Source organism: Mytilus californianus, unplaced genomic scaffold (assembly GCF_021869535.1).
Source record: "Mytilus californianus isolate M0D057914Y unplaced genomic scaffold, xbMytCali1.0.p SCAF_43, whole genome shotgun sequence".
Classification (NCBI taxonomy): Eukaryota; Metazoa; Mollusca; class Bivalvia; order Mytilida; family Mytilidae; genus Mytilus; species Mytilus californianus.
In genome coordinates this window covers 775,172-795,365 of record NW_026262694.1, presented here as the reverse complement: position 1 = coordinate 795,365, position 20,194 = coordinate 775,172, and the positions used below count along the sequence as shown (strand labels likewise).

General features: G+C 31.3%; 1 protein-coding gene and 1 long non-coding RNA gene across 2 annotated transcripts in view; both read right to left on the bottom strand.

Annotated features, from left to right (window-relative positions):
- Positions 1-19,846, bottom strand: part of LOC127699896 (uncharacterized) — a 43,443-nt gene extending 23,597 nt beyond the window's left edge. Inside the window, exons 1-2 of the long non-coding RNA XR_007981280.1 lie at positions 19,715-19,846; positions 14,867-14,897 (exon numbers count right to left, since the gene is read on the bottom strand). This is a non-coding gene — a long non-coding RNA (uncharacterized LOC127699896). The remainder of the gene's footprint in view (positions 1-14,866; positions 14,898-19,714) is intronic.
- LOC127699901 (putative ankyrin repeat protein RBE_0317) overlaps positions 1-20,194 on the bottom strand; it is a 639,895-nt gene that overhangs the window by 153,649 nt on the left and 466,052 nt on the right. The gene's annotated exons all lie outside the window — the stretch shown is intronic.

The window sequence follows — 20,194 nt, the reverse complement described above, 5'->3', positions numbered from 1 at the left end:
AAACGACATTCTTATTGGAACTAACCAAGCTCCTCTTCTTGTAGACATTTTTTTTTTTTGGATTGATGCAGACTTCATACAGGAGCTTCGAAAATATAATCTTTCCTATTTCAAAAAAGTATTGTCCCATTTAAGGGTACATGTATTTTCACCCGAAGTACGGCGATTGCAGTGCAAACGTGTATGTTGAGAGTCATTTTGGGGTTTTGAACATCCGTAAACTACAACTTATTTGTCATTTTTTTTTTTCATTTTGAAAAGCATTCGACACATTTAAATGGTCAGTTTTTTGCAAACATCTCTTTTTTTTAAGATTCTGACTTATACCTGTCATCAATGGATACAACTACAGTTTACATACATACAGATTTTAATTTGGAAAGAAATAAACAAGTTTATTGTTCTATGATCATATTTACAAGGCGATCAAATAACACTTTCTACTTTGTCTTGTTTTCAGAACTAATTATTGCTACATTTTAATTTGACCCAATATTAAAGTCATATGAAACGAGTTTCTTGAAATTTTAATGTTATCAAACTTATTTTTGATGTTTCTGTTATGGTTTTTTTTTAATAATCTGTTATGTCTTATCGTTTGTTGTCCAAATATTTATACAATTGCATTTCAATACCACCATTGTCATATTCCCGAATATAACTGTTATACCGAGTGTGAATTTGCAATGCTATACGACGTGTCTCGGTATTTTGTACATCCAACATTCATGTATTATAAACTCCAAGGAAATTTCTAAACGTAAAGTCCCTTATCAAATGGCAAAATCAAAAGCACATCAAACACTTCAAACGAATGGAAAACAACTGTCATATTCCTGTCTTTGTACCTGAATGAATGCTTACATTTTTTACATTTTTTACATTTTGAAATTTATTTTTCTTTTAGTTTGATTGTCCCTTTGGTATCTTTCGTCTCTCTTTTACATCTCAGTAAACATGGTAAATATGATATTAGGGAAAAGTAGAAGGTCTGCTTCATATCTTGATATTTGTTTTACCCGATATTGACACAGATAGACGAATTTATACTATAATTTATGATAAACGTGATGATTTCCATTTTTTTATTGTCATTTTTCCATCTCTCAGCAACAATGTACCCTCTGCTCAGTCGTTTGTTGTTTGCATATCTAGGTTAATACGTCACGCTGGTGTATGCTCGAACTGTACTGACTTCGATAACGATACCATGTATTGTAAAGACCTGCATTTATAAGTCTTCAAACGTATCGAATTAACATTCACGAAAATGTTTTATATTAATACTTTTTATAGTATTAGTCAGCGAAATAAAATTGAAAAAAATACCTATTTGAATAAAAATTGCATCGTGAAGGTAGTTATGTTTCGCATTTAAACAAAATTCTTCGACATTTTGCAACTAAATCGCAAGCTTTGCAATGTCATAGTACATAAAATATTCTACTACTGACTATCATGTTAAATGTTTAATAGACAGTGTAATGTTCTTTTAGATGTCCATGGTAAATTATTGTATTCAGAAATGTTAGTGTCACGTATGAGATTATTCATGTTGCAGATATGATTCCTTTGTTTTGTTCTGTATTTTAATTATCAATTACCTATTAACCATAGTTCTAAGAAACGATTAGATTTTGAATGATAGACATGATTATTCCAAAAGTTATATTACACTGGTGAGTACTTTATATCCTGGTAAATTATGATATAATATAAATAGGAAATATCTCTAAATTATGATATAATATAAATACAAGCTATCTCTAAATTCTGTTTTCCAGTTTTATTTCTTTACATTATTTCTTTTAAACAGGAACAAACAATTCATATTTCCACAATATAACTTTAAAATGAAATGATAAAAAAATAAGATTGCATGCATTAATTTGAAGGCAAAAAGATGTGCGTACAATGTCCAAAAGAGAGTTAGCCTTAGTGTTAAGTTTGTGTGGTTAAATTTTCTTTCTCGTACAATTTTAACAAGTGTATGTACACTTTTAATTAGTAAGTGTCCAGCTCTTCGGTTTGATACAAACAAAAAGAGGAAGATGGCTATTGAAAATGTCGCTCTGTTATCGTAATTTTCTATCTTAGAGTTTCAAGTTGAAGAAATTGAAGAAATTATTTTTCGGAAAATTAATTTAAACTTCCTTATAACAGGACGTTTACTCTATACTATTATGTTATAATTAAGTGAATGATGGGGAAAAAGTATTTGTATTCAGTAGATACATACATAAATACATATATGAAGTACCTGCAACTTAAGATATACATGCTTGATCCTAAGTACTGGTATATATAACCCTCACCCGATGAAAAGTCAAAAAGTGTTTTACATATTTGGAGTATCTACAACTTAATACGTAAAAGAAAGGCGAAAGATACCAGAGGGACATTCTAATGCATAACGCCTAGAAAGTAAGTCTGTTGCTTACATGATTTTAGTCGTTATTCCTAAACCCTAGGCAATAATCTAACGCCTAGACAGTAAGTCTGTTGCTTAAATGATGTTAGTCGTTATTCTTAAATCCTATGCAATAAACTAACGCCTAGACAGTAAATCAGTTGCTAAAATGATGTTAGTCGTTATTCCTAAATCCTAGGCAATAATTTAACGCCTAGACAGTAAGTCTGTTGCTTAAATGATGTTAATCGTTATTCCTAAATCCTAGGCAATAATATAACGCCTAGACAGTAAGTCTGTTGCTTAAATGATGTTAATCGTTATTCCTAAATCCTAGGCAACAATCTAACGCCTAGACAGTAAGTCTGTTGCTTAAATAATGTCGGTCGTTATTCTTAAATCCTAGGCAATAAGCTATTATATTATAATTAAGTGAATGACGGGGGAAAAGTATTTGTATTCAGTAAATAAAAACATAAATACATATATGAATTACCGGCAACTTAAGATATACATGCTTGATCCTAAGTACTGGTATATATAACCCTCACCCGATGAATAGTCAAAAAGTGTTTTACATATTTGAAGTATCTACAACTTAACGCGTAAAAGAGAGGCGAAAGATACCAGAGGGACATTCAAATTCATAATTCGAAAAAAAACTGACAAAAAAACAAAAAGACCAACAGAAAACTAAAGACTGAGCAACACGAACCCCACCAAAAACTGGTGGTAATCCTAAATGCTTGATCGGAACTGATAGGATCGATGAATGATTGGTAACTGATAAATGAATGATCGCTAATCAATGACCAATAGCTAATTTTAAGTAATGTCGGAGTGAATCATCACACTTAACGGTAAAACAGAGATGTTGTGTCTTCGAGAATGTTTTCATTTAAAAGCATTTGTACCGGTGTTTAAGGGCATCCGATACGGTTTCAAGGGAGTCACCTCTTGGTACGACGTTCACGGTTCGAATTATTCCAAAACGTCACTTTCGACGGGACGTCATGCGTGTGATGTTATGTATCAAGTTTAAATCATAGGCAATGATCTAACGCCTAGACAGTAAGTCTGTTGCTAAAATGATGTTAGTCGTTATTCCTAAATCCTAGGCAATAAGCTAACGCCTAGACAGTAAGTATGTTGCTTAAATGATGTTAGTCGTTATTCCTAAATCCTAGGCAATAATCGAACGCCTAGACAGTAAGTCTGTTGCTTAAATAATGTTAGTCGTTATTCTTAAATCCTAGGCAATAAGCTAACGCCTAGACAGTAAGTCTGTTGCTTAAATAATGTTAGTCGTTATTCTTAAATCCTAGGCAATAAGCTAACGCCTAGACAGTAAGTCTGTTGCTTAAATAATGTTAGTCGTTATTCTTAAATCCTAGGCAATAAGCTAACGCCTAGACAGTAAGTCTGTTGCTAAAATGATGTTAGTCGTTATTCCTAAATCCTAGGCAATAAGCTAACGCCTAGACAGTAAGTATGTTGCTTAAATGATGTTAGTCGTTTTTCCTAAATCCTAGGCAATAATCGAACGCCTAGACAGTAAGTCTGTTGCTTAAATAATGTTAGTCGTTATTCTTAAATCCTAGGCAATAAGCTAACGCCTAGACAGTAAGTCTGTTGCTTAAATAATGTTAGTCGTTATTCTTAAATCCTAGGCAATAAGCTAACGCCTAGACAGTAAGTCTGTTGCTTAAATAATGTTAGTCGTTATTCCTAAATCCTAGGATTTAAGCTTAAATCCTGAAAAATGTGTCCAGGAATTAATCGTAATGCCGAAAATGTAAATACAAGTAAATAAAAAGACATTTATTCAAAGTTTAAATACATTTTGTGCATATGAACTGAACTTTAAAATGTCAATTACCTGAATGATGTTAAAGGTGACTTATAGGCCCAAAGTGTTGGGTGTTCTAAATATTGTTTTTTTTATTTTATATTTTCACTGTATTACGTGAAAAACACATGTCACTATAATACATAATTTAGTTAGTTAGTTACTTAGGGTCACTAGTACTGGCCACTTAAGTTTTATTTGGATATAACCAAAGCTGTTAATTCAAGACCATTGGCATATTGCAGTTTAAGGATAACATAAAAAAATATGAAAAATCAATTAAATAGAAAAGCACCTTTAAGGCACATTTTAACGTTAGAAATCCTATTTTACATACTTTGGTTAGGTGACTGTGGTATACAATACGAAATTCATAGTTTCGATCTGAGTTAAGTTAAATAACGTTTTTCCCCTTTACTGTTGAACTCTTTGAATAAATTGGGATACGCAAGGACTCTTTCACCTAAATACTTATTCTTTATGTTACAATATTCCCAATGTGAAATAAATAGTTCTATGGAATCACTAGACATGTTTGCAAAGTCATTATTACATTGTTTGAATCACACGGTATTTGTCGCCATGTACAAAAGAGGGACGAAAGATACCAGAGGGACAGTCATACTCATAGATCGAAAACAAACTGACAACGCCATGACCAAAAATAAAAAGACAAACAGACAAATAATAGTACAGATGACACAACATAGAAAACTAAAGACTAAGCAACACGAACCCCACCAAAAACTGGGGGTGATCTCAGGTGCTCCGGAAGAGTAAGCAGATCCTGCTCCACATGTGGCAACCGTCGTGTTGCTTATGTTATTACATATTCGGTAAATAGTCTAATTCGGTAAGTCACATTCGTGAAAAGGGACGGGTATTGTAGTTACGACATAAGGAACATATCTGATATCATCTGTGAAACGGTTATTCCATAACGGTCAACCAACTCGTGATGGCGTCCGTAAAATTTACGAAGGGATGATTTCAACTTCACCATTTGGAACTCTTGGCTTAATAGCTTCCTTGTGAGCAGACATCCTCTATCAAGGAAATCATGATAGGAAACACAAGCCCGGGAATATCGTTTCAATTGGGAGATATATACTCCGTATGCAGGCGCTGCTGGAATGTTGCTACATAGAAATAGAAAGTTCACAATTGGGAAGCTGAAATCATCTCTTTTGTCATAAAGTTTTGTTTTTAACCGACCCTCATTGTCAATTTCTAGTTGTAAGTCAAGATATGAGGCAGACTTAACTGTATCTGTAGTATCCTTTATCTCTAGTTCGATGGGATAGATTCGTTCAACATAGTCACCAAATTTTGTATTATTTAGTGAGAGAACATCATCTATATAGCGGAACGTAAAGTTAAAGGATATTGCTAACTTCTTATCTTTCTTCTTAAGAAGTTCCTGTATGAAGTCAGCCTCATAATAATAAAGAAACAAGTCGGCAAGAAGAGGGGTACAATTGGTTCCCATTGGAATTCCGACAGTCTGTTGATAAACACGTCCTCCAAACGTAACAAATATGTTGTCAATCAAAAAATCAAGCTTCTTGATAATGTCAGTTTCAGATAATATACATGTACAGTGCCTTTCGAAAATTTTAAAACAGTTCCTCATAATTCTCTTTTACATTATTTGTCAAATAAATGCAATATTAGTATACCGCTGTTCAAAAGTGATAAATTGATTAAACTGAAACAAATCTAAAGGAAACACATTGCCTGTAAGACGAAAACAGCATAAAACAGAAACACTGAACTGCTACAAAAATACGTAAAAACGGACTATTTGATAACAGCTGCCATATTCCCGACTGGGTACAGGACATTTTAAAAAAACAATGGCGGGTTGAAACCTCCTGCTTATATGGCAGCATTACAAATGTCGCTAAAATAAAAAAAAAAATTACGTGACAGGAATACAATACAAATAAAACGTCAAAACACTCAGGACAGTGAAAGACATAAATCAATAATATAATAGTACATTACAACACGTAAACCATAGAATAACAACGAACACCTCAAATTGATTTACGACAGCACAGTAGAATTATCCACTGTGCGTCACACGAATGTATCAACGCCACAAAAAGGTACGTCACACATAACTTAAAATTAAAAATAGAATATAACATCAAAACCGTCCAATGCCTCCAGAGGTAAAAATGGCAAAACTTTTTAAATTGTAGTAGTCAATAGTTGCCGCTTTTCTGTGGATTATTAAGGTTTAAACTTCTTTCTGTGCCATGAGATCATTTTACTGTCTTGAGTAAATTATGTTCTTTGTTTTCTCTAAATAAATTTTGATCGGAAAGATTCAAGATATGTTTCTTCCGTATCATGTCCATCAAATATTAATAATCCAGATTAAGAAGTGGAAAATGCCAGATGTTCTACATGTGTCTACTTTTGACAAGACCAAAACCATCTCGCCCTGTAAAGTGTGAAATTTCTACAAATAATTTTCGACAGACTCTATAATTTACCCTACTTTCATTAGATACACTTGCTTGAAACATTTAATTTTTGAATACCCAACAAGAAATGCAAGTTAATTATGAAAACAAAAATCAAATTTGAGGATCTGTTATATTAATGTATAGTAATATTTGAAATATAATTTAAACTGGGTCTTCCAAGTGCTCCACGAAACCTCTTTCTTAATTATTAACATCTATTTAATCAGCAATCAAAGCCGGGCTCCAAAGTTATTGTGAAACTGCCTATTCTAGAGGAAGCGTGAATCAGATGTGGATACTAAAAAAATCCAAAGATCTTTTAGAGTACATACAACCTTAGACTCTCTCATCTTGCAATAGTATTAAAACATTTGACTTTTCTACACTTTACACAAGTATTCCCCATTCCAAACTAAAAGACAAATTGAAAGAGTTGGTATTACTTTGTTTCATTAAAAAGAATGGCGAACGTAGATACAAGTATCTTGTCTTGGGGAGAGATAAATCCTACTTTGTAAAGAATCACTCTGATTCAAACAAAAAATTATCTGAAACTGACATTATCAAGAAGCTTGATTTTTTGATTGACAACATATTTGTTACGTTTGGAGGACGTGTTTATCAACAGACTGTCAGAATTCCAATGGGAACCAATTGTGACCCTCTTCTTGCCGACTTGTTTCTTTATTATTATGAGGCTGACTTCATACAGGAACTTCTTAAGAAGAAAGATAAGAAGTTAGCAATATCCCTTAACTTTACGTTCCGCTATATAGATAATGTTCTCTCACTAAATAATACAAAATTTCGTGACTATGTTGAACGAATCTATCCCATCGAACTAGAGATAAAGGATACTACAGATACAGATAAGTCTGCCTCATATCTTCACTTACATCTAGAAATTGACAATGAGGGTCGATTGAAAACAAAACTTTACGACAAAAGAGATGTTTCAGCTTCCCAATTGTGAACTTTCCATTTGTATGTAGCAACATTCCAGCAGCGCCTGCATACGGAGTATACATCTCCCAGTTGATACGATATTCCCGGGCTTGTATTTCCTATCATGATTTCCTTGATAGAGGATTGCTGCTCACAAGGAAGCTATTAAACCAAGAGTTCCAAGAGGTGAAGTTGAAATCATCCCATTCGTAAATTTTACGGACGCCATCACGAGTTGGTTAACCGTTATGGAATAACCGTTTCACAGATGATATCGGATATGTTCCTGATGTCGTAACTACAATACCCTTCCCTTTTCACGAATGTGACCTACCGAATTAGACTATTTACCGAATTTGTAATAACATAAGCAACACGACGGGTGCCACATGTGGAGCAGGATCTGCTTACCCTTCCGGAGCACCTGAGATCAGTTTTTGGTGGGGTTCCATTTGCTTAGTCTTTAGTTTTCTATGTTGTGTCTTCTGTACTATTATTTGTCTGTTTGTCTTTTTTTTTTTAGCCATGGCGTTGTCAGTTTATTTTCAATCTATGAGTTTGACTGTCCCTCTGGTATCTTTCGTCCCTCTTTTAAACTGTATTTTTTTACATCAAGAATACTTCTTCGAATATACATGTACTTGGAAGATACAACAAAAATCTCAAAACTCACTTAACGCCTGAAATGATGTTTGGCAATAGGTGGAATAATCATCATTAGATTCCAGGAATACGCGTATTGTCTAAAATTTTCAGGAAGTCATTTAATGCCTGGGCGTTAGCTTATTGTCTAGCATTTAAGCTTAATGCATATTTTCACCTATTGCCGCCGCTAACATATACATCTTTGGACAATGAATTACATCTACGGTACCGAAAACTGTTAACATGTTTTCGGTCCTTCAAAGGTACTAATCATTTAATACCAACGAAACGTCATTAATGGACGAGTCTATGATTACAAAGAGCGTTTCACACAACTATTATTTAAAAGTCACGCTTGAGTAATAGGTGACATTTAATTTTTTTTTTCACAATGAACCATTCAGATCATATTTCAGGTTAAGTTTAACACGCTCGATAGAGCGACGTGTATTTGTTGGTTCCCGTGTGTGGGAGCAACACATAACAGTTTTTTGTGTACCCTAGATCAACCCGTTGAAATTAATCTGGGTACGTTCAAGAGCAATTCTTTGGAAATAACTAGAGAAATAGGTTTGTATCAATAACTTGTCATCCCTATCAATTTCTAATACAATTCTCTGCATCAGCAACCCTTAATTGTCCAATCAAATGTAGTTTTACATTCAATCTAAATGGCGACAAACTAGGTGACACCCCAACATATTGTTTACACCTCGAACCTGTAAGGACTTCTATCATTATGCGTAAATGAACTAAATTACTGTAACACGCTGTGATACGGAATATGTTCTAACTGTCATGCATTTCTCTTAAATTTGCGAACAACAGTCAACGCGTTGCACTAGCCAACATGTCAACTATTCATATATACATATAGTACCTATGTAATTTCATCAATGCATATGTCTTTCAAGCATGTATGATCAGTTTGTATTTCAAATTGTAAACATCATCAATATTAAAGACCTCAAATGAATAATGTATGGTATCGCATATTCACTAATAACATTAATCAACAATGAAAATTCATCGCACTCCCTAAAATCCTACATTAAAATTAATCGCACTCACACTTTTTTAGTTTTAATGAACCGCTATCAATAAAAGAAAGGATACATAAACCAAAGGGACATTCAAAGTCATCAGTCTAAAATCAAATAGGTTTTGTTCATTGTTGAAGGGCGTATGGTAACCTAAATTTGTAAACTTCTATGTCATTTGGTCTCTGGTGAAGAGTTGTTTACTTGTCAGTCATACCACATCTTCTTTTTTTATATTTACAACGCTATTGCAAAAACAAAAAGAGACAAAAGACAAACAGCATAATACAATAATCAAAATAGAAAACTAAAGACTAAGATACAAAACCTCTACCTTACATCAGGGGTGATTTCAGGAGCTCTGAAATGATAAGCAGATCCTGCTTCAAATGTAGCAACCGTCATGCTACTCATTTATATATAATCAGATCTGTGAAACAGATCTTCAATAAATAAAGGCAACAGTAGTTTACCGCTGTTCGAAACTCATAAATCGATAGAGATAAAAACAAATCCGGGTTACAAACTAAAACTGAGGGAAACGCATCAAATATAAGAGGAGAACAACGACACAACAAAAACACAACATTAAAATGACCAATTTGCTAGATTTTGTCGGTTTATTAACACACATTCGGATATAATTGTACATTAAAAATGCATATTTTCAAAATGTAAACAAACACAGTTTTCCAATCATCCTTTATTCTAGATTTTGTCGGATTATTTACAAAAATACGGAAGTAATGTACATTGAAATTTAAACAGATATGGCTGTAAAATCAAAAGGAAATTGTTCAAATTCCCGATAAAACTGAATACCAGATAGTATTAACTTCTCATATTAAGTGGTTCCTCTTACAGTGAGATTATCACTGAGATTAGGAAAAGTGTCAAAGCAGTAGACCATGACATACATATAGGGACAAGGTCAAATAATCTCCATTGAAATATCTCGTCAACGCAATTAAAAAAACTATGGGATATTTCATTGAGATATGAATTAAGTTCAACATCGCCAGAAAAATTTGGAATCTTAGTTCCTTAAACATTTCTAAATTCATAATATGATCTAAACAAGTTAGTAACTATACCTCACTGTGTAATGATGATTGCCTAACCCATCCTGAAAACATTGATGTGTAATTGCTATGTGTTGTTTAATTCCATTGTCATTGTTAATTACTATATATTAACTTGGAATAAAATTGATATAGACGTTGAGAAAAAACCTTGTAGAGGGCAAGGAAACGGGTGATCATTTTTGAAATCATTATTTTTAATCCCATTGTTTTTCTATCATTAAATATGTTTTACCTTTAGTATCAGTATAATCCCAATTGCTGTTCACAATTTTATTTTATAATTTTAAGCACCCCATAATTCAGTATTGTTTGGTCTTTTTCTTTCTATTTTTTGTCTTCTATTCTCTTAAATGTAATCCCGATAGAGACCCTCACAAAAGTGTGTAAAGTGGTCAATTCCTGAACCATACAATGCGTGTTTAAATAAAACCTTTTTATAGATTTAAGATTAGTTTGTGTGTTGTCTAATTAGTGTTTGATAATAATTTAGAATGTTATAAAGATTTAAACCAAACAATTTATCTGATTTTTGTTTATTTTTTCTGTTCAAAATATACCTTATTATGCAGTACACATATATGTCTGTTAAAACAAAACAAACTATTGTACATGTTATTAAGACTTTTAGAGATGACTTTATTTTTACTTTTAAGAAACTATGCTTGAATGACTTCCTCTATCATGGAAATAATAATCGGAAACTCATGCATTACAGTTATTGCAATAATTATATTTGCTGGGTATCTTTCAAAGGTTTAAGGATTTGGCAACCCATTAGGGGAAGAATTATAAAATTTAACAACTAACATCACAGAACACTTTTCTAAAAACAAAACTTGAGCTACAGTTACCCTTTATTTGATTTGAAGTATCCATTTTCTTAGTAAAAGAATAGGTGAATCAAAGATTGAATGGAACTTTTAAGTTTTTCTGTAGAACAGTCATTTGTGTTTGGCACAGGAGTGCATGTAACACATTTACAAAGAAATTTGATGTTTTTTATTGGATGATTTATTATTCATTTACTTTCTTCATTTTGATTCAAAACTCCATTTAACTGTGTTCACATGTATTGGGAGAGTTTGGACACCACATTTCCTTATTTTTCTCGAAACAAACACAATGAGGTTACATTTTTTAATCGAAATTAGAGGTGGTGGAGTCTAAATACAAATAGTTTAATTTTGGATGTAACAAATCTTCTGATTGGCTGACAGTGAGTTGTCTATCAGCTCATATAGTTTGTTTTCCAAATAATGTGTACTGATGCCGTGTTCGCCATTATATGCTATTTAAGATATTTTGTTTTTAAATCTATATCCTTTTAATGTTTTATATACTTCATAAATTTTATTTATAAAACAACATCTCCATTCAAAATTACATCGTCGCGTGTTTATGTGTAATTCATATTTACTCTGACAAATAAAAGGCAGCATATTTAAATATATACAAACTAGGCAAAGGAGGTTGATCATCAAAATGCAGTGTAAAAGATTTGGAATTTAACAACAGGACATTCAAAGCTCATAGGTCAATGAAAGACTGACAACGCCATAGCAAAACAACATGAACCCGTCGCATGAGGGAAATTATAAAAACAGGGGAAAATAAAGAGAATAAAAAGTTTTATATCTTACGATTCGTCGTAATGTTTGCGATATGCTGTATGTAGTTAATGCTAGGTAAGTCAATACATTATAGCGAGTACAGAATACGACAACTAGGATCGTTACATGTACCAAGAAACACCACCAAATTACACCAGTTCTTGTAATAAAAACTGCTTTTGATACTTTTACTATCTATCTTAAAGAACTAATTAACGCATATCAACAATCAAGACCTCTTAGATCGGAAAATGCAATGTAACTAATACAACCTCGTGTACGCACCAAAATTTACAGAGAAAGACATTTCGTCAAAGCTACTGTAACAATCTCCCTAGCCATCTAAGACATGAACACTCCATCTAATTTTAAGAAAAATTTGAAAACACATTATTTTAGACTCGCTTTCAGTGATTACATTTAACTTCTTATTCTGACAGTGACTTTTTATCTTTGTTCTGCTCGTTGTAATATATGCCTTTTTAATTATTATAGTTCTTTCAATTGTTCCTTTTCTTTTTTATATGTGTTCATAATTTTATTTCATTCTTGATTGATTATTTTAATGTTAAACACCTCTTTTAAGTGCATTGATTTTTTTTATGTTAAGCGCTTAGAGTAATTTTAAAAAAATAATGCGCTATTTAAACATGTTAAATATAATTGTAAATAATATAAAATAATTAAAAAAGTCATAATATCTGTAATGATACATATTAACTGCTGTATTGCTGGCTTTATTCATTTTTTTCTTTTTAGTGTATTCGATATCAGAGTCAGTCGAGATGCATTATATCTTACTCTTTAATATCAATTTCCTAAGCAGCGGATAGTACCAACTCATGAATGATAAAGACATGTTAAGGAAACCGTATTTTAAAAATGTATAGGTAATTAGAACAGGTGTATTGAGGAAAAATGGTAATCCAAGAAGTTATGAAATAGATTCAATCTATACACTGATAACTAAAATAAATCATAATACTCGACAGAAAGATAAACTGAAATCAACGCGAACCTTTTAAAAACTTTAAGGTACATCATGTTGTATGACAACTGATATGTATTCCACAAGAAGCATTTGCTGTGTATTTAATGAACAGTGAAAGTCTGGTGACAGTTTAATGACTTACATTATTGGTTCAGTAACAGTTTAAGACAACACTAAAAGGAGGCTTCGAAAAGATTTTTTTTCAATTTTCAAATGACATTTCACACAAGGACCGATTCTTATCGCGGTGTTCTTGGTGTGACTGTTTGAATCAAATCAAAGATATTCTAGAAAAATTGCCCAATTGTCTAATTTAAAAAAAAAGATGAAAATGAAAATAACCGTTTAGAAATGTTGTGGTCCGAAGTGCTTTTTAGCAATGCCTTATACCAAGTCAGGAATATGACAGTTTTGTTTGTCATTGGTTCTGTCAGATAATGTAGTCGACAGTTTGATATTTTCAGGTTTGGTGGACTTCCTCCATCTGAATTAACCTTCGAGTTCGGTATTTCTGTAAACAAAATTTTTATCTTTATCCGGAACGACCAAAGTCAAATATTTAGAAGTAAATAATGTATAAGTTGCGAAACAAATAAACATATACAAAATATTTATACAAAACATTCATGTTCACCATCAATTTAGTTATTTACTCTAACATATTTGACAAGGTACCAATTCATACAGTAAGCCGTACATTGCAATATTTTGTGTAGATTCCAATGACCGGTACTGGTATACCACATTTAAATGTAAAACATAGGTTAAACCTATTTTGATTTGTGTGAAATGATTGTTTAAATACGATAGAAGTTATTTTTATTTCGTGTATTCAAAATTTTAAAATATGCAATAAGAATTAAATTATAAAAGAGTCGCGAAAGATACCAAACTGAGATTCAAACTAATAAGTCGAAATTAAACTGACAAGGCCATGGCTAAAAACAAAAACAATAAAACATATAGACGATAATACAAAAAACACAACATAGAAAACTGAAGACTGAGCAATGATAAATAAAGGCTACAGTAGTATATCGCTATTCAAAAGTCATAAATCAACAGTTATAAGAGTGGTTCCAGCAGGATCAAAACTTCAATTCAACATTTATGAACTCATGTTATCTGGAATATTTCTTTTTACTTTCAGATGAACATAAGAACCCCGTATACAGGGAGTTATTTTGTTACTTAACTTTATAAACTAAGCTATGAACTAAATTATCGTATTGATTAGCCAATCTCTCATTTCAAGTATGTACATTAAACAGAAAAGCAGGGTTATTATTTGGACAACATCCAGCAACCATTAACCATAACTGATCCTACTTCTTTGTACAATTGAATGATAATAGTTATATTATCAAAAAAAAAATACAAAAAATAATACCAATAACAGTTGTAAAATGAGATAGAATACAATCTGGGTCTTATGAGAAAACGTCGAAGCAAAATGTGTTTACCATACCTAAGTTTATATATTCTAAATTGATTTCCATAATCTGTAAATACGATGGTAGTTAGACGTACAAGCAGAGTATACTTAGAATAAGATGCTATGAAAATTACACTTCATAAGTTATAAAATAGTATTATAAATCTGTTGGCAATTTACGGTAAAATAGAAAAAAAAACCAACCATTTAAAGAAGAGACATGTAGGAAAAGAATATATATATCGGTTATATTACAATAAACCAATGTTACGTAAAATTTGAATTCGGAATGATGAATAACTATCTTTGATGCAACAATGATATTGGGTAATACTAGAAACAAATAATATCATTTTCACATTTCAGTTATAAAAATTACCTTATTAAGCTAATCTCTGTCCATCTCCTATCTGTAAAAGAATATACAAAATTACTGTCTGTGTTAAATATATTCAGGAAACCGTTGTGTCAATCTGTCAACCTGGTAACTGGTATTAAATATTTTGTGATATAGATACAATGGAGAAGCGTTGATTCTTGAAAAAGAAACCATTAGCTCGGTTAAAAATTAACGCCTATTCTTAATTAGAAGGTATTGTAAGTGAGTAAGTGTCAAACGATTAATTACAATAAATTAAATATCACATTTAAATGGTTAAAAAATACAAATAAATTTTAAAACAACACATCTGCCCTTATAGATCGCTATATTATCAAGAATCTGAATATTATCTGTTTTTACAAAATAAGATACATTCGAAGTTATTTCTATTAAAATTGAAAACTGAAATGGAGAATGTGTCAAAGGGGCAACAACCCGACAAAAAGCATATATATAGTGCATATACTAAGTATGTTTCCGAAATTTGTAACAAGAAGCATAATTCTAGGCACGTCACGATTTTCTAGCATAGGAATTTGCGAATTAACATTTGTAAAATTATGTAATAAAACAGATGAAATCCTATCATATTAATTTATAAAACAAAAATGGATAAGTTTAATGTAATCATTGTTGTTTCAAACATGTGGAAAAGCCAACAATAGTTTGATAATAAACGAGCAAACTCGTATATATTACACAAAATATCCACATTAACATACAAAACAAGAACAAACTAGAGAATAGGGACAACAACGAAAATTCAGGGATTCAAACCTAAACAGACAAGTCCTTACCTTTAACTCATTTATCTCAACCATGAATCCTCGTGGCTACCAACTCATACTATACGTTTACCTATTATGTATATATTTAGAAAGGTACAAGCCCTGTGTGTCAGTTGTACCGATGTATATCCTATATTCATTTATATATATAAAATAGACATTTAAATCGAAACCGATTGGTAGCTCAGAGGTTTCGTCGAAATGTTGATGTCAGTAACACATAACAGAATTCATGGACGGGTTCGATTCCCAGTGAAGGCATATAGAAATTACAAACATTAAAGGTAATTTTTTTTAAATAATTCCATTAGTGAACAGAAATCAGTAAATTAGTCAATTCAAACTTACTGACATTATGAACACAAAGGAAACAATAGAATATAATCAGGTGAGTCCATTTCAGCGACGGATTTAGGAAGCGTTGATTCTAGAAAAAGAATCCACAATAGATGAATAGGCTGACGTCACCACAATGGTTTAAATCAATTAGGAAAGATGAATAGCATTGCAAACAATAAATTACCCAAACGTTGTGTCAGATCTGATTTTGATCATACGTGCCTTAAAGCAAAAGTCCCTAGGTATGTCGAGTTATATTTTTAGTTTATGACGTTTAACTGGTTTCTCTTGTCTTGTCACCACAGGAATACTACTGATAACTGGGCTGGTGATATAACAAGGAACGAAATGTCAACCAGCATTTGCACCTGTCTAGTTCTGATAAAAACTCACTAAAGATACCATAAATGTTAACCAATTAGTTAAATTGGTTCTCAAACAATGATGACCAACTTCAATATAAAGGAATTTTATGCGACTGTCATACAAGTGAGAGATTTGGCTCGCTATAAAACTAGGTATATTCCACCATTTTCTACATATGGAAATTCCTGTACCAAGTCAGGAATATGAGAGTCGTTTTCAATTGCTCTAATGTTGCTGAGCTTTTGATTTTTCCGTTTTAAATTTTCCTTGGAGTTCGGTATTTTTGTTGTTTTAATTTTTATATATACACATCTTGTTTACGGTTGTCACTAATCTTGTTTTTGTTTTTGATTTTGTATAAGGTATTCGGAATCCTTTGGATTTATCTATGTAGTCAACAATTTCAACCACTAACCCAGACTTTTCATTTCAAATATGATAACACAGAGTTCAATTTGCCACTTTTATAATTTGGTAAAATCTTTGTTATTTTTTCATAGATTTAAAAAGAAAAGAAGTGCTAATGTCCAATATATAAAAAAAAAATAGACCTAGTTAATTCCCGCCAAATTTCCAATGGCTTAAATCTAAAAACAAGGACATGGACCTTGCATTTTCTACTACTTATTAAGCTCCGTTATTTATCTAATTTCAAAGTATAACTGTCCTTTATAAATTTAAAAAGCTTGTTATTTTGAAGAGCTGCGAACATCTTTAGGGAAGTTGAAAATCAATATACTTTGTAAGACAATCACTCTGATTGTAACAACTTCTTTGATAATAACCATGCATATTTGTTTTATTCATAACACATTTGTTACTTTTTGTAGACGACAATCGGCATCTGTATGGGAAACACAAATGCTCTAATTATGGTTGACTTGTTTCTGCCGAAAAGGTGTTTTTGGACAACCCATGGCTAACCAATATGAGTAGCATTAATAAAACTGTATCTTATGTGTTAATGATTTTTGATAATAAATAATTTATACAGACAATGTTGTATATATCACTGTTTTATTATTGCAAACGTATATCCTTCATTTTATTTTATACTTTATACTAATACAGGACAAACGCGTTTTTCAATATTTTTCACCGTTGTTATGTTTGTTTACAGGATATGCTTAATCACGCAATATGAATTATATTGACATGAGAAATACATCCGTGTCACCAGTGAAGCAGCAACTGCAGACCCTGGTTTTTTAGCGGGTATACGTTGCTCTATCTTGCGTTTTAGCTACGTAGTATTGTTTAACGTTTTATTCTCTGACACTGTGTTTTCTACAGTCAAATGTGTTTTAATTCCCGATTGATATCTTTTTTCTTTACAAAGATCGATATGTTTATCACGATGTCTAAATGGCATATGTAAAAAGTATTAGAATGTTTACTATCAGATGTTATTTAACGAAAATTAAAAAGATCTTTCCATATAAAGTGTTACAATTTTCTTCCAATATCAAACGTTTGATGAGTCCGCCCCGTACCTATCTACTATTCATGTCCAATTGAAATATCGATTTTATAGTTTCAATAAACAGGGCTGTTTTATAAAAAAAATTATATCGTAGGCACAAGTTTCTGAGATTAGAGTAGACTTCAATAAAAAATTAAATAATACAAATGTATTATACATTTTGTCAGTATTGAAATCCGAAGGTTAAGCACATATAAACATTTTAATATTTCCGATATTCTGTATGTGTCTGTCCAAAACCTGAAGCTTTTAATTCAGTAGAACATTTTTTCATGAATGATTTTTGTTTTTGTTTATTGTTCTAGATTGATCTTTTTTAATTATTTCCGGTTTGTTATTCCGAGACCTTTTGTAGCTAAAGCCTCCACTAACAAGATGAGTTACAGTGTAACACAAACTACACTGGTTGCATCTTTTTTTGCAAAACAGGATATTTTTATTGTTTCATTTCTTTATTTATTTGTAATCAATGTTAAGCTCGCAGTTAGTTTGGTAATCAGAATTGTCAATTAATTTTTTTTCAAACTATAGTTGGGAGATGTGTTGTGAACGTAACGAATTGATTTGAAACACAGTTTTATATTTCCCACTGGATGCAGGTTTTGTTTTGTTATAAAGTTCATGTTAATCAAATTGATTTAATAAACACTAGCTCTGAAAACATATTTTTCACAGTATATTGTGTCTTTCTTTGCTCTTACTGCAATACATACCTTCATAGCATTCACTATATAGAAATGCGTATTGATCTATATGATTTTTATTTTAATAAAACATAGCCTTGTATCAAAATTATAAGTTTAATGTTTCAATTTCTTATGTACAGATACCTTAACTCATCTGTGAACATGTGTTGGTAATATTCTAACCAGCAATCATAGACAAGCATATATATCAAATATTTCGATTCCACAGTTAACATAACATTTTGATAGTGGTGCATATTTTAAGACTATTCATGTTTTTAAAAATCATGTAAAACGAATGAGCTGCACAATTTTTAGGAACAAATATAAAAACTGAATGTTTATAGTAACCAAAGTTTAAAAAACTTAAAAGAATAATGATTCATTGAGGTCCAACTTGAGCTATTTCACCACTAAATTACAACAGTTATTCGAGTTATTCATATTATACTTTACCGCCTATTTTCAAATTATTACAATTACCTTTTTACTGTCAGCTGATTATTAAAAGTCTGTCAAAATCTAAACGCGTTATGAGTTCAAGGTAACAAGCATTTGTTTTCAAATAAGGTGAAACTATTAAAGAGACCTCTGAATCAATAAAAAAGGGATAGAAACCATCGATCCATTGCAATTCTTTTGCTGACAGGTTTTACAAGTTATGATTTGTGTACAAAAATCGATAAAGACGACATATAACCACTTTCTTAATATATTGATTTTGATTGTAATATTTGACTATCTTCAAAGGATGCAAACAATAAAAACACTGAAATAGTTCCGTCTTTATCTCCATTGAATCTATTTAAAGATGGGAACTATAATTCTAACATAATCATCCTTTTTTTTCCCATTTTGGTCGAAATTGTAGATTGTGACAAGAATATATTCCTCTAAATATAGCATTAACTTAGCTATCTGTACAACATGTTTACTTGCAAACACTCAATTTTGCTCAACAAGTGATTTCCAAATATGTCTTAAAATATTAAAGTCAAACATTTATTATTAAGATACTAATTATTATCTCCCCGGCATCGATAATAATCAGTTTTGCACAAAAAACGAAGCAATACAGACAATTAATATAAATATGTCTACTTTAAGTGTAATATCACCTTAAATATTGTTAAGTTAAGAAATGTTTCCTATTTTATATAAACTAAAATGAAACAAAACTTACCTTAGACTTTTTCATCTTTCAAAACTATGCTTATGACAGATTATTTTGTTAAATTCAATGTCGATTAATAAAAAAGACGTATTTACACAACCCAATTTTGAAATAACTTGCACCTTATGTGGCAAAACCTTTACCATGACCTTGACATATGTGAAATTTGATAAGACCATTGCAGATTTAAATACACACTTATACTTTGTCAGAAAGAATTTGTTAAAAGTATTTAAAAAACTAGATCATATAACTGGCGTGTTAATGCGTGAGTTGTGTTATGATTTAAATCAGTTGTGTACCAGGTCATCTATGTTATTGGAAAGAAACGGGTTCAGGTTGTATTTAGTTATTATAATGCCGCAAAACCAACAATTAATTATTAAAAGTATAATTATCAATACCTTTCGTCTGTAAATGAGATTAGGTGGATATATAATATCTTATGGCGGTCAATAACTTTCAATACAATAAAAAAAATTCAGCATA